The sequence below is a fragment of the Rhinatrema bivittatum genome, chromosome 1, assembly GCF_901001135.1.
Source record: "Rhinatrema bivittatum chromosome 1, aRhiBiv1.1, whole genome shotgun sequence".
NCBI lineage: Eukaryota > Metazoa > Chordata > Amphibia > Gymnophiona > Rhinatrematidae > Rhinatrema > Rhinatrema bivittatum.
In genome coordinates this window covers 405,522,666-405,535,637 of record NC_042615.1, presented here as the reverse complement: position 1 = coordinate 405,535,637, position 12,972 = coordinate 405,522,666, and positions in this window count along the sequence as shown.

Below are 12,972 nucleotides of genomic sequence, written 5' to 3'. Positions count from 1 at the left end.
CTCCAAAGGCTATCCATCTTCGCACGGTTCCATCCTTCTTGCCGAAGGTAGTCTCACAATTTCACCTCAACCAGACCATATCCTTGCCGACTACGGCAGGTCTGAAGAAATCAGAAGGGCATTTGCTACGCCATCTCGACATCGGCAGACTGCTGCCCAGATATCTGGAAATGACAGAAACAGTACGAAAGACTGACCATCGGTTCGTCCTTCACAGCGGGAAGAAGCAAGGGGAAGCGGGCCTCTCGGCCCACCATCGCCCGCTGGATTAAAGAAGTCATCAGAATGGCCTACGTAGAGGCCGGGAAGTCACTGCCTCTACAAGTCAAGGCCCATTCTACCAGAGCCCAAGCAGCATCTTGGGCAGAATCTAGGATGCTGTCGCCTGCAGAGATATGTAAAGCGGCGACGTGGTCCGCTCTTTATACCTTCTCCAGGTTCTACCGTCTGGATGTCCAGGCCAGGGAGGACACAGCATTTGCGAGGGCGGTCTTACACTGTCCTCAGGCAGCCTCCTGCCCAGTTCAGGAGTAAAGCTTTTGTACATCCCACTTGTTCTGAGTCCATCTGGCTACACGACAGGAAATGGTGAGATTACTTACCTGATAATCTCGTTTTCCTTAGTGTAGACAGATGGACTCAGCATCCCGCCCAGCTGCCTGTATACATTGGTATCACCGATTCAAGGTAATCCTTATCACTTCTTACATGAGTGCATCCACTCTACCAGGTGTCGACGCCTTCCGGTTGGGAATGCTGGCAGTCTCCAGCTACTATCAATCGGTCAGGGGAATCCTGTTTTCACTATTTCATTGATCGTCAGTACACATATATCCATAACAGCTTTTGCAAGGAAGATTACTGAGGAGCTTCACTTCCTGTGAAGGTATATGTACCCGTGCTGACGTAAGATCCGTCTCCAACTGCTAGCATGAGCACACTATACCCACTTGTTCTGAGTCCATCTGTCTACACTAAGGAAAACGAGATTATCAGGTAAGTAATCTCACCATTTCCTAGGTTCTCTATGAGGTGTGAAGATCCATATTTTAGCTCCTGGATGTAGTTTACTTGTCCTCGGGGAGTGGAATTGGGAATTCCCCATACCATTTGGTCTGTTACATAGGGAATAATAATCAATTGTACTATTTTGGTTTGGGCAGGAACGTAAATTTCTTTATTCATCAAGTTGTGATACAGTACATATATGGGACCACGGTAGTCAGAATCAATGATTCCCCCCAATACAGTTATGCCTTGTTTTGCCCAACTAGATCGAATACACAGCCATCCGAAATGTTGCTTAGGGATGCTGCACCCAATCTGTAAATCATACAATAAAGATTCATGGAGAGGTATCACTATAGCAGTGGGATTGGTTACATCATATCCCGCAGCTTCATAACTATTTTGGCGGGGCAATTCGACATTTCCCGAAGCCGTAGCCCAGCAAATGATATTTCAGATCTGAGTAGAAGCAGGTTCCTGATTATATAACTTCTGGAAAGGAGTCTTTCCGTCCTTTTTTAAAGGTCTACTATTTAGCAGCTGTAGAACTGTGGACAATACAGATTTCCACCCCTTCATGGTGGCAGATTTTGTAAGAGAGCGTAACATATTTTTTAATAACCCATTCATACGCTCAATAAGGCCGGCAGCTTGTGGATAATATGGAATGTGAAAGATCCATTCAATGTAGTTGTCTCTAGCATATTGCTGCACTAAGTTACCAGTAAAGTGAGTCCCTCTATCGCTCTGAACTTGTTTTGGTATTGCATAATACTGACTCATTTCATTTAAAAGTTTTTAACATAGCTTTCTGATTAGCCTCTGGTGCAGGCACAGCCATCATGATTCCACTAAATGTATCTACTGCTGTACATAAATATACATCTCCTCCACATTTTCGCAAAGGGCCTATAAAATCTATTTGCCAAATAGTAGCAGGACTTAAACCATGATGGATATGCCCTTGCTCAATAGCTTGTGGTGACCTTGGATGTGTCAACTGACAATATTCACATTGTGTGAGTATGTTTTGAAAATCAGGGAGGGATCCTGGTATCCCTCTGGCTTGGGCCCAGCTGTGAGTAGCTTCCACCCCCAAGTGGCCACTTTTTTCGTGTGCCCATTACCATAGCCCCTGCTCATTTGTGGTCGTGACACTGGCTCGGATTTTTGCGTGTTTATCTGCAATGGAATTGTACAGATTAGATAAAGAAACATCTTTCACATGTGCGTCTACATGGAACACTGTAACATGCTTTTTGTGACACTCAGCCCAGATTTTTTGCCAAATGTCAGCACCCCAAACCGGGCGGTGATGTATCTTCCATTGATCTTTATGCCATTTTGGCATCCACTGAGTCATTCCTTTCATGACTGCCCAACTGTCAGTATAAATGTGGCAATCCGTTTCCCCTTTTTGTAAAGCCATCCATATGGCATAAAGTTCTGCAAACTGGCTAGATTTGCCTTTCCCTTCCTCCTGACTTACTTCGTTTGTATGGGGATTATACACTACAGCCTTCCATAATCGCTCGGTTCCCTTCATTCTAGCCGAACCGTCTATAAACCAAGCATGTAACTGCTGCTGTTTGGGTAATTGGTCGAATGGTACCCCGGTAGTAACTGGAGAAGGAGGAATATCCAATGTTTCTATCTGTTCTTTTTCTTGATTAATAGGAATTTCCGCTACCTGTTCATGGAGCATGGAGTGCCCAGCCAAGCCTGATTTCGCCCTGTCCTGGATATACCATTTCCATTTTACAATGGAAGCTTCTTGCGCATACCCTATCCGATGGGTATGCGGGCTGCTGTGTACACACTAGAGATGTGAATCGTGTCCTCGATCGTCTTAACGATCAATTTCGGCTGGGAGGGGGAGCGAATCGTATTGTTGCCGTTTGGGTGTGTAAACTATCGTGAAAATCGTTAAAATCGTGAGCCGACACACTAAAACCCCCTAAAACCCACCCCGACCCTTTAAATTAAATCCCCCACCCTCCCGAACCCCCCCCCCCCCCCCCAAATGCTTTAAATTACCTGGGGATCCAGCGGTGGTCCAGAACGGCGGCGGTCCGGAATGGCCCCCTCAATTGAATCCTGTTGTCTTCAGCCGGCGCCATTTTGCAAAATGGCCGCCGCAAAATGGCGGCGGCCATAGGCAAAAACGATTCGACGCAGGAGGTCGTTCAGGACCCCCGCTGGACTTTTGGCAAGTCTTGTGGGGGTCAGGAGGCCCCCCCCAAGCTGGCCAAAAGTTCCTGGGAGTCCAGCGGGGTTCAGGAAGCGATTTCTTGCCACGAATCGTTTTCCGTACGGAAAATGGCGCCGGCAGGAGATCGACTGCAGGAGGTCGTTCAGCGGCACAGACTCCAGTCCGCATGACAAGATGAAAATGAAACTTGTAATTCTACTGGCCCCTCCCTGATAGGCCATAAGTCTAATGCTGTTTGGATAGCGACCTTAGCCTGATCAAAAGCATCTTGTTGTAATCGTCCCCATTCGAATTTTTCCTTTTTTCGAGTGACTTTATACAATGGGGACAATATTTGCCCCAAATGTGGAATGTGCTGTCGCCAGAATCCAAATAGTCCTATAAACTTCTGGGCTTCTTTTTGATTCCGCGGCGGGGAAAACAACAATATCTTATCTTTTGGCTTTGGTAAGATTTCTCTTTTACCATTCGACCACTGTATCCCCAAAAATTTCACAGTGTTGCTAGATCCTTGTATTTTATTCTTGTTAATTTTCCAACCTCTATTCTCCATATTTTCTACTACTTATGCTAGAGCTATCACTACTTGCTCTTCTGTATCCCCTTGTACTAATATATCATCAATGTAATGAGTTAATTTTATGTCTTTTGGACAGTCATACCTTTCTAAATCTTCTGCCACCCTCCGGTGGTAGTCTAGTGAAGGTATACTGTCGTCCATCCCACGTGAAGGCAAATTGTTCTTGGTTTTCTTTACAGATAGGAATTGTGAAAAAAGCATTTGCTAAATCAATTACGGCATACCACTTCCCCAAATGTTGCTGTATCTGCTCTACCAATGTTACAATATCAGGGACCGCGGTAGTCAGAGGGTCCGTATTTTTGTTCAAAGCCCTGTAATCTACTGTCATTCTCCACAAACCATCTGATTTCTTCACTGGCCAGATGGGATTATTCCAACAGCTAGTGGTTGGAATTAGCACCTCCGCTTCCTGTAAATCCTTAATTGTTTCTGTTATCTCTTTATGTCCTCCAGGTATCCGGTATTGCTTTTGGCATACCGGACCCCTTGTTTTAGGCAAAGCTATTTCTGGTTCCACAGTCCTACCCACTATTATTGTTCTGGATAGATATACTGGTCTATTGTTTTCAAATGCTACTTGCTTACTTGGCGCCTTTCCAAACAGCATTTGCCCACATGTTGTATTCAACTTAAGTCCCTGTAACAGATCCATCCCAATTATATATTCCTTAATGGGTACAATTACTACCTTAGCTTGAGGAATTTTGTATCCTCCCACGACAGAAAGCTATGTTAAAAACTTTTAAATGAAATGAGTCAGTATTATCCTATCACAGTTTTTCCTTCGAGACCCGCTAATTCTACCTTTTGCCCCCCATGTTTCTTGGGATTTCCAAATATTAAAGTAGCCTCCGCCCCCGTATCTACTAAAGCCATCACCTGCTGTGCCCCATTTCGCGATTGTATTTCTACCCCAATATGGGGCGATTATCCACGGTGACGGCAGCGATTTGGAGGGTATGGCCTTTTTCCTATTGTGCCCAGAATAAGTCCGGATACAGTCTGGTACTATTGGCCTCCTGAGGTGGGGCGCTGGGTTGTACGGACTCAGACTCGTTTATGAAGGGGTTTGTAGCATTTACCTCTTGCTCTTTTTTCTCTTGCAACAATTGGTTCATCTTTGTTAGTAACACTTTCCCCAGTCTTCCTCCCTTTCCACGTAAACTTTCTTTTGTTTACCCTTGCATTTTTGCAGATACAATTTATACATGTCTTTGGTTGAAATACCATCTATTTTCTCTTTAGCCACTCCAGCAGCTATCAATGCTGCAAACATATCTCTCCTTGACACCCGTGCGTCCTTATCTCGGTTTCGGAGATCCCTGTATCCCTTTCGAATACCTTCTCCTCTGTCACATACTTTGCCTTTAAATATGAAAGTCTTATCATTGCGCTCTTGTATCCCTAAATCTAGGACCTCTCTGATTGCCCGAATCAAATCTCCAATTTTCTTCCCAGCCGTATTTAATAGCAAGGTCAACATAATGGACCTGTGTGCCGGGATTACGGTACGCATAATCTCTGCCCGAGCCATACCGGGCAGGGGTAGGTCCAGGAAATCTCCCTGCAAATTCCTCAGACACCATGTTTGCATGGTAATTTCTTTGATACGCTGTATGATATCATGCATATTATATAATGGTTTGTTACTGACGGGCCAATCTAATACAGTGCTATACCTTGTTTTAGTGGCAGCGGCAACTACTCGAAACAAGTCCGTCATGTCCCCTTGCCAAACTACTGTTCTGATAGCTGCCCTTACCTCGGGATCGGTAGAAATCATAGTGAATCTTTTAACATCTTTTTGATCAATCATAATGCCTCCCGCCCCCGATTCATATAATCTCACTAGCCAGCGGTTCTCCTGGTTTTTGCCCCATGCGATCCAATTATCTTACTTACTTCTTGTTGGTGAAGTCCTCCATTACTTGTGTACCCTCCTGTTCTATAGCTCTACCATCGCTGGTCTGCTTTAATTTATGCCTGAGTATGGGACAGGCTTGCTCTATGGGGGGAGGGGGAATTACTGCCTCCTCCTCACTGTCCGTATGTCCCCGTCCCATATTTCTGGATCCCAGTCATCTTTCATAATACATGCTCATATTTTAGAATGATTTACTCTTCCTCTTCTTTTTCTATATTTGTGTTGTGCTACCCGCACAGCGGCTCATTCGGCCACCGTCTGATAATGTTCTGCCTTCTGTTTAAACGTCTCTAAGTGACACCTAAGCATAACATTATCTTTGAGGAGGTTGTCTATCTCTCGCTCTAGTTCAACTAATTTCTCTTGCAACACGCTTTTTGTTCATGACATTTCCTATATCCTGTTAATACTACCCATCCTCTCCGTCCCACTGTCCCCAATTCTTTTCCTTTTATTATGGGGACCTGTTGGAGTTGATTTACAATATCTAAAGGTTCTCCTCCTATATCCCAAGCTTCCGCGAGCTCTGTATTCGTAGCCCATTCCTGGGCCAACATTTTATATGGGGTTTTTTCCCATCTGGGAATTTTTAGATCCACCGGGCTTGGTGGTTCGGATGTCTCTTTTCCGTTTTTCCTTTTAAATAGAGACATCCTGTTCAGTGACGCCAGATGTTGGGAATGAGAGAGTAAGGTACTCTGACACAATATCTATGTCATCATTTATTAATGTGACATCATGGTAATAGATGTTATTTACAGAAAGTTATTTACATACCACATGATTGCATATGCCATCCAGCACCCTTCGTGTCATCAGCCTTGTATTGAGGAGTTGTCAGGTCAGCAAAGGCGAGAAGGGGGTTTTCAGTGTCCAGCACTCAATACGTCTATAGAGGCAATATCTCCTACTCCCGCCGGACACTGGAAAGTCCTGCTCTTTTATACTGTGCCGTAAACAAGTGTGCGTGCGAGAGAGAAATGATTGATCACTATCCCCCCATGTTATGTGCCAACAGTTGCTACTGCCCACTCGGACTTGTCCTGTCCCTGGCATGTAGGCGATTGATCAGACCGTCTTATTCCTGACAGGGAGCCAGAAAGCTGAGCTGCACAACCTGTTTAACAAGAACATGTTTATCCTACATCAGTATATACGCCTTATGGTGGAGTGAAGTAAGTAGCACGGAATTGGGCCACTTTGGATCTATTACCTATCTAGTACTTGCAGATTATGACTTCCTAGGAACAAATAATATATGGTTAAACTGATGATCTAATACATCACTATACCCTGCACAATGTTGTAAGGAATAAAATTCCGATTTACCATGCCATCTTTTGTGTCCTCTTTATGTTCCTAATATGCCCCTGGTGTACACCCGCCACACCTAGCATGCTGCATCACACGTTGGACCAATGCTGATTTTCACAACCGCCCCCTGTCTGAGGTTCAGTATAGCAACATCTGCACCTGCTATTGAAATACCTTACATTTATGTTCATGTAGTAGGATGGTGGTAAGGGGGACCCTGCAGAGTAAACATTAGGGGAGTACATGACATGTCCCTCACACTAGAAGAGGTACTGTTCCTCAGTACAAGGACTGCACAGTAAGGGAGCGTTCTGATGTATGCCTGCTCTTATGATCTGTGTGGAAAGGGAAAGGGGTGAGCAGCAGTCTATTCCAATAGCAGTGCTCATGTCAGGCACTGTTGGCGGTGATGAGTCTAGACACGTATTTCCTACCAGGGTTCAGTATTATAGCTATCTGGGCCTGACAAACACCACGAATGTGAGCCTAACCAATGCAAAGGTATGTACTGACTTTGTTTCCTCGATTGGTCTCTCACATGTGCTGGTAAACAGAAGATGCCTTCCACCAACTCTGGGTGACTCACAGACAGGTTGCCAATCTCTGGTGCCATGCAGGACATCCATTATAGTGGTGGATCATGCATATGCGAAATCTCCAGGTGCTATTGGCATACTTAGCATGTGCCATTCTCATCTGCACATGCTAAGCATGTACCATGTGCATACTGATATCAGTGTACATGCCCACCATGGCAGCCTGTACATGGATTCCTTGTGTGGCAGGGAAGGTTTCCTCTAGTTACTGTATTTGCCTTAAAGTTGTGGCCCACTGAAAGGTGAGGCATGGGAAAGGGTTATGTAGCTCTCTGCATGTCGTGTATTAAAACAATTTCACAGACTGTCAGTGGACAGGTTACTTGGCTGTTGCTAGACGTACGGAGAGGTTAATATATGAATGCTGATGTGTCTGACCCATTTACATGGGGCAACCTGTGTAAGGCATGTTAAACAGGCCTTATGTGTGTCGATCCGGTGTCCATGTGCACACATATTTGGGAACTGCTGGTGTGCAATCAGTGTTCACTACCAGTAGTTTAAATGGATGGCCAGAAAAGGGCACAGGTTGCAAGAAGTGGTCACCACCCGTTGTGACACACATCCCTCTGGTGCTGTCTCCCAGCTGTGGTGTGTGTGCATGCACCCATTCTAATTTTGGCCACGTCGAACATGTGAACAGTGTCTGACGGGCAACACTGTGTGCTCCACAGTCCGACAGTCTCTTCACATACATTCCCTCGCCAGACACAGATATATAAGCCACTCTCCAAGTTTTACTGACATTGTTGATAGTGCATGTTGTTTGGACAACCAGTGAAGTCCACTGACAGGTATCTGTCAGTATTGCTCATTATTAGGTATACATTAATGAGTAGTAAGTGAACAACAAACATTAACATGCTTCTGAACTACAGTGGACTTTCCTCCCTACAGATGTGCTGTTGAAAAGGTTACAGGTAACCAATGTGGCTCACACATCAGTATGAGGAGAATATTGCTGTCTGCACATACTGTATGACCTGTGCCACCATCACATAATATACACATCTCAGCCCTGGTCTTCTCCATAATCTGGCTTGAAGCTCCTGTACCAGCAAGCCTTTCTTGAGGGACATCATGTGAATGGGACGTATACCCTCCCAACGGAGCGATATGGGTGCATCAATGTCAATCGGAGGGACATGTAGGCCCATATGTGGGCCATAATCCCTCTATTGTTGCACACAGCTTAGTTAGCACTGACTGGGAAGACCACTGTGCGACTGCGCCTGTAGAATACATAGTTGGGCGGCGAGCTAAAGGGCTCCTGTCCACATATAGGCTGTCAGGCATTGCCATAGTCCCAACATGTGAAGCTATATGTATCGCCGGGTGTCCCACACTTCTGTACTCAATTATGAGTAGGTTTGTGCAGCCGTGGTGGACACAATCCCTGACAGATGGTCTGCCACTATAGGTGGACATCTGGAATCTCAGAGCCTTCTACCTCTTGCCATACATGCTGTAAGGTGTTTCCTACATGTCCAGGCCACTGTGTAGCCTGTGTATGTAGCGGTTCACAGGCCAGGTGCAACAGTGAGCACTGCAATGCTGTTTGTCAGCACCCTTACACACAGCTTGCTTCCCTGACACATTGCACCTCATGAAGGATAGGTTGCCATGTCCAAGAATACAGCATGTGGCACATCCAGCTAATGGAGCTCCTGGACCACAGAACTGTGGCGCTGCATGGAGCACAATTGTAAAGGATGCACATGTGCTTGGCCAAGTCTTACCAGGTCTTACCACACTGTAGCCGGGAATGGCAGGGGCTCATAGCTACTTTGGACCTCCTGATATGCCCTTCTGGAGGACATCTCCGGATGCAGCCAGGTGGCGCGCTGCCATAAGGGTGCACCCTTATAAGGTACAGTTCATGGAGGCTCTATATATAAGTACGCATGATATCATGAGTGAGGTGCAAACTTGAGAGCGGTTGGTCCAGAGGAAGGGTGTGTTACCTGTACCACGAGATGCCATCTTGGTATGGGCTGTTGTTGTGGCCAGCAACATCATTGTCATAATGGCAGAGACACACACCGACCTGTGGCATTTACAGAAGCTGGGTGGGATGGCCTTCCATATATTGTGGGAGGACTGGATGGAGATAGGGGTCTGGTCAGAGTGCAGCCCAAACATCATCCCAACTGTTCACCTTCCAGGCCAGCCTACCATTGTACTGTACAGTATGAGGGCGACAGTGCTGTACATCCTACATTTATTTATTTGTTTATTATTTTTTATATACCGACATTCAATCTCAATTGAGATATCACACCGGTTTACATTCAGGTACTGTAGGTATTTCCCTATCCACAGAGGGCTTACAATCTAAGTTTTTTGTACCTGAGGCAATGGAGGGTAAAGTGACTTGCCCAAGGTCACAAGGAGCGACAGCAGGACTTGAACCCTGGTCTCCTGGTTCATAGTCCACTGCTCTAACCACTATGCTATTCCTCTTCCCTCTTACATACCTTATCATGCACAAATGGCTCCAATACTGTGATAGAACGAGACATCGGTTTGCCACCGTGTCTGAACCCCTGTCATCCTCATCACTGCAAGTAGCAAGCGTGGAAGCAGCTGTTGCTGTACAGTTATGTGTCTCAGCTAGTGGATTATCACTGACACCCATCCACGTGCAGGTGTTCCAAACAGCTCTGGAATATGGTGTCCATATGTTGTGTGCTGAAAGGCTGGTATCCTCTATCCGGACACCTAGTACACATTCATTGTTCACGCTCATCGCTCACCTATTCTTCCCGTAGCACCCCTGGTTTGGTACCACACAGGGGAACTACACATGTTAGGGAAGGGGATTGGGCTGTACATCAATGTACCTCTTCACCTGCCTAGCTGTATATCTGGAGCCCTTCATGCATATATTCCATCCTGTGCAGCCTCTTGTGTTCGGCCATCTCCATATGGACGACACATGGGTAATGCAGGATCAGCCAAAGGCTTAGGCTCCACGGACACATGCACATATGAGTATTGAAATCCTGTATTTGAACATCAGGACCTGTGCTGGAAGGGCTGTGTGATCACCTGTCAGTAGCGATGGATTACCCGTGGACATTACTTTGTCATCATACTCTGCAGTAAGGCAGCTATGATGAGGGCGTTGGTAGAGCCAGCCCAAATTGGATGGCCTGTGTTTGGAGGACCTTGAATGACTGTGTGTGGGCTCACCAGGGGCGTGCTGTGGGGGAGAAAATGCCTGCACGGAGGTGCTTGCACAGAACACAGCATGCTTTCTGTGCTATGGAACCAACTGCATTGGCTAACGTGCCACCAGCCACACCCACATCTGTGCCTTGTGCCACTCTGACCCATATGTGGGCGGTCGCGCAGGCCATCTGCTGAGGGCCTGGGCAAAGAGGCACTATGTTACAGTCGTGACAGCCTCTTTGCCAATGTGCACAGATCTCCATGTTTGACTACATTGCAGGCAGCTACTTTCTGCACCCTATAGACATTTGAAGGGCACCTTCAAATGTCTATAGGGTGATGCAGTCTATAGGGTGATGCAGTCCCCCTCAATGTAGACATTGAGGGGGACTGCATCACTCTCACATCCACCTGTCAGTCCTCTTGTGAGGGCTCAATGCTCAGTAATGGCCATCTATAACTCAATGGAGTACACATGCATGCATCCTCCCTTTGGCAGCCTGGCCGATCGGTTATGCTGCTGGTGAAAGCCCTTCTGCGAGGTGGGCGCCAACATTCAGCCCCTCACCTTTTGGGTGGAATATGTGACATGTGGGTGGGTACTCCCATGTGGCAGCTCAGTGCAGACAGCACTGCTGATACTTTCTACAAGTATCAGCAGGAGCGTTTAAGGCCTCCATTAAATGGTGGCTGTGTGTCGCGACACAGGACATCTATATCATGAACAGTCTGACGGCCTGTGTGTGTGAGCGTACCCTGAGCATGCATGGCCAGGTGGCTATTTCCTTGCTGCACATGCGCACTGTGTTGATCACTAACTCCATCAGATAATGTGTGCCATATGTGGCATGACACAGGTGTCTGGTACGGCTTGGATGGCAGGTGTGCACTAGACACCAAGGCTGAGCTCTGCTGCTGTTCCATCAGTAGTTGTACTGTGACTAAACAGTTCATACTGTTAGTGGGGACATGATGGGCAGGGCATTACATACTGTACAAATACTCACAGACCATATACATGTAAGGTACACAATGTGCACATGAGCATCTCAGGTTTGACATTCATACACAAGATACACGGTGTCTGCAGCCTTTGCAGCCACAACTGCCTTGTTGTGACAGCTATGCCAGGCTGCCCATTGACCCGCACATCACTGGTTTCACAGTCACAGCCCGATACATGATGTGAGCAGCGATAGTTTTCAAGTGGTACTGCATGGATATGTAGGCTAGAACACATGTACATGCATAGTCAGTTACAGGGAGCCCGTTGAAGGGTGTGTGTGAAACCCAACCACCGACTCGTGGGAGCTGGCACTGTACAAACTTTGACCGAAGTTTCATGTGTTTATGGAGGCTGCTATACAGTATTATTGGGCCCAGGACAGCACAGTGGGCTACATACTGCCATAGCTGTGTGGGGGAGCAAACTGTACATCATCACCTTTCCGTCACAGCGATTCCTTGTAGCAGCATAAAGTCACCACAACCATGTGCATGCAACAAGATAGCTGGCTCTCCTTTTGGGCAGCTGCAGTGATCCCAGAGGTGTGATGCTGTGGGATGCTACAGTGATGAGGGACCTTCAGATACGTCTGTGCAGCGCCAGATGTACTTTTTTCTCACGCACCCATTCATGAGGCATCAGGATGTTGTAGGACTGATATGTGTTCCCTGCTGTGTATTGAGGCTCTGCTGCCTAGGCCCTCACTGATACCATTTGCATACTGACAGGACGTTAGTGTTGCTGCAAGACGCACATGGCAATAAGATTGAGGGTTGGCAAATAAGGTAAGAGTGAAGTAGGTTGGGTTCATTAGTCCAAATGTGCGTCAATGACGCACCGATATGCATGTTACCGTGATGGCATTAGGGACTGACAGAGGTACGGCCCAATACAGCTACAATTGTTGTAAGGTGTAAGCTAATCTGGGGAGGCGTGTGAGTGTGTTGTGTCTCATGAGGACAAGTGTGTACAGTACCGTCATCCTTGGTGGCATGTCAGTATGTAGCAAGTGCTTAATGCAATAGCACTTAATAAGTCATACACATAGAGCACCTCACCAGTGCCTCGAGCCAGCACTTAGCCACCCTATTATGGGCTATACCCTCAGATGTAGAGCACCAACCCCAAACAGTTGTTGGGTGGACAGACCTAGCA